Raw genomic sequence first — 3296 nt, 5'->3', positions numbered from 1 at the left:
AAATTAATTTTGCTTTATACAGTTTTGTCTTTATACTTACGAAATAACATTTCAGTAATACATCTGTTTATTTATGACGCTATTGTGTCAAAGGATATCTTAATTACATGTTTTTGACTTGATGAAATCATTTTATAAAATACGAGATTTTATTCGTATTAAGTTTAGCAACCCAGAGGCATAAAAAAATAAGACTTTATTCTTATCATATGCTAACATAAACCACAATATAAATAGCAGAAAGTAAAATACAAAGCAAATGCTCATTTTTATTCACGATTCTTAAAATAAAAAGTTATTCCGGTACCGGGAATCGAACCCGAGCCTCCTGGGTGAGAGCCAGGTATCCTAGCCACTAGACCATACCGGATCACGTAATTTGAATAGAAAATTACATTCACATATGATAACTCCGTAAAAATAATTGGACAACTAAAGTTCGTATTTCGAACCAATTATTAATGAGAAAGAAACCTAATAGAGGAAATAGATTAGAACTTAACAATATGTTTTTGTGATATCGGTATTTGACGGATGAGAATTGTAAATCTCGTGTTGGTCCATGCGACTCATTATATGTTAAGCGACGTCATTAGCATGTCTAGCTCTGTAGCCCTGCTGCCGGTTGCCGGCTGCCGGCTGTCGGCCGTCCGTCAACGTCGCTCAGCCACTGACGGACCGGCGCGCACAGACGAGCGGTCGCCGAATAAACGCTGCGAGTTTTTAAACGCTCCTATTATTACTATATTAGTTAGCATTTTAATGTAAACATCAAGTAAATATGTGAAGAAAAAGGTAGTCAAAAATTACAAAAGCGTTAAAAAAGTTATTCCAAACTTTGGCGATGTTATCGTTGGACAAATATTAAATGAAAACGTCTCAAATCTTATTGGTACCTTACGGATACTTGAAATCCCGTTTTGGGTCCACTTTAGGTTGTTGCAAAGACACAGTAAATCAGTAAATTGACAAATATACAATTGATTAATTAAAATATAAACCAAGTTATTGAGGTGTAAGAGTCGCGCGTTTGTGAGGAGCTGCGCCGACATTCCCCGACGTTTGACGAGCACATCCCGATGTTTATCCCTGGGCCGGAGCTTTTGTCTGCCTTAAACGGTGGCTGGAATGAATAGCCTTTGTTGATGTCAGACAATAAGTCTTTTTTCTTATGCGTCTGCTTCACAAGGTATTAATTATCATAACGCAAGTGAGTGATGGCCTTTGCTTTGCTTTGATCGTGACACGCGGCTCCTTATATACTCAATGATTTATATATTTATATGATAATAGAAGCAGATCGATTTTATATTTCTTTAATAAATGCTAGTTGTATAAATAAATATTATTTACTTTCAATGAATCATTCAATAATGTCATACAGAAAAAAAATATTAGGAAATCAAACAAATTACCACATAAAGTGCAACTAAATGTGATGTTTACCAAACATGTAATAATAAAACAGATTATCAAACTATCACGTGTAAAACATAAATTTCTTGGATTTTGTCTTAAATTTTGCAAGTTTCTAATTTTTGTTTGTTTTCATTTTATCGTATTACAGCTGTGGCATTAAATTCCATGACCGCTGCAAAGACTGAAAACTGTAACAAATCTTATATATAGCGTTCTCTTAAAACCCTGAACAAATATCTCAATTATGAACACCTATTTAGTCCTCTGTTTAATTTAGGTTAATTCATAAAAACGATCATTTATTTTGCCACTCATTTGAACAATAAACGCATATAAAGACAACTTTATAAATTAAAATCGACGTTCGTTTCTAGAATACAAGATAACGTGGAGTTAGAAGGGAAGAGCCATACAAGGCTGGCAGCCGGCTGCGCACGTAGAAGTCGGCGGGTTTTTGCGCATGCGTCCAGACTGAATTGATATGCGACTCGGTGAAAGCGTGCACTGGAGAATCTAAAAGCGTCGCTTTTGTTTCTACGAAGTGCCGCCGAGTGCCGTCAAGTGCCACCAGTGCCGCTGGTGCCGCCGTCCGGTGCCATCTAGTGCTACGACTGTCGCCAGGTGCCGCGGCCGTATGGGTGGTCGTTGGTCGTTCTGTTTTCGGATTGATTCCATTGTCGCAGAGCGCGTGACGTCGCGGCGCCGCACTGAATACTAACTCGCTGGCTGCGGAGTTCGTGACGACAATCACAAATACGATAATGTATTTGTTTAATTGCACCTCGTCTGAGTTTTAGGCTACAGTTTTAATTGCAGAGCTGTCGATTTTTAAGCAGAGTTTTCAACTTATGCATTTATTCCTATGATTTTGCTGTACACTAAAACATGTTCAAGAAAAACAGATGGTATACAACAGTTACGCTTCAATAAACCGTAGGTAACAATTTAATGTAGTTTTGTTTGTATGTAGCTGTTCGGTCTTAACGACTCGTATTTATTTGGCTGTAACATACGTCATAGACTGTATGCACAGAACTATTGTGAACATAATATTAAAACTTTAAGGACATAAGAAGATAACGAGCGAAGAAGACCTTCTATAAAGAACATAATGCCAGGAGAGCTTACCTTAAACATCTTATCACAGAACAAACGTAAAGTTTTTATCATATGCGGTTTCCAATTATTAACTTTCTTAGAAACCAACTGAAGAGATGCTTCACTGATTTCAAATGTAAACGTTAACCGGACGGAGTGAATCAGTAATCTGCACGACTTTGCTGGCGGGTAATTCGGTTTTAGGTTTAGCGAGAACGGCGAGCACATTGTGAACTCGACACCACAATGAACATCTCCCACATTCAATTACCCGTTTTGTGAAATCATAAGCTCACTGAACACCGAGGGCCTTCAAAATACTCTCGCTAATCCCCCCGCACACACAATACATCGATTTATGTTAAATCTCATTGTTGGAGCCAACAAAGATCTTGTCAATTATTATCTGTGAGAGATGTTTCATCTCGGAACTCAAACGGTAGCGACACGCCCGTCAGCGAAGTAGCAAAAAACTTTTTAATAATTATTTGCGAAACTCGTTTGGAACCCTTATCAAGGGGCGGCGGGATGCGAAACCGATCGCTCGTGACGGCCGGCTTTGTGTCCTGCCAGTATTATGTTGTCAAAATACACGGAGATTTCGTTATTATTTTTGTGTTTGCGAGCGCACTTAACGCCCCTTTGTGTCCGGACTTTCCGGGAACGGGGATGTGTGGCCGGGGAGCGACTCGTTACTTCAATCATTCCTTGAAATGAGCCATGTGAATGGAATAACGACCGGGAGCGACGTCTCGGAAAACAAAAAAACTGAACGTAAT

General features: G+C 38.7%; 1 non-coding gene across 1 annotated transcript; it reads right to left on the bottom strand.

Annotated features, from left to right (window-relative positions):
• Positions 1–298: 298 nt before the first annotated feature.
• On the bottom strand, positions 299–370 carry TRNAE-CUC (transfer RNA glutamic acid (anticodon CUC)). The gene has a single exon. It is a non-coding gene; the product is annotated as a tRNA-Glu (tRNA).
• Positions 371–3296: the final 2926 nt, after the last annotated feature.

Source organism: Papilio xuthus, unplaced genomic scaffold, assembly GCF_000836235.2.
Source record: "Papilio xuthus unplaced genomic scaffold, Pxut_1.1 DF829129.1, whole genome shotgun sequence".
Lineage (NCBI taxonomy): Eukaryota > Metazoa > Arthropoda > Insecta > Lepidoptera > Papilionidae > Papilio > Papilio xuthus.
The sequence above is the reverse complement of the archived record's forward strand: the minus strand, read 5'-3'. Positions and strand labels throughout refer to the sequence as shown.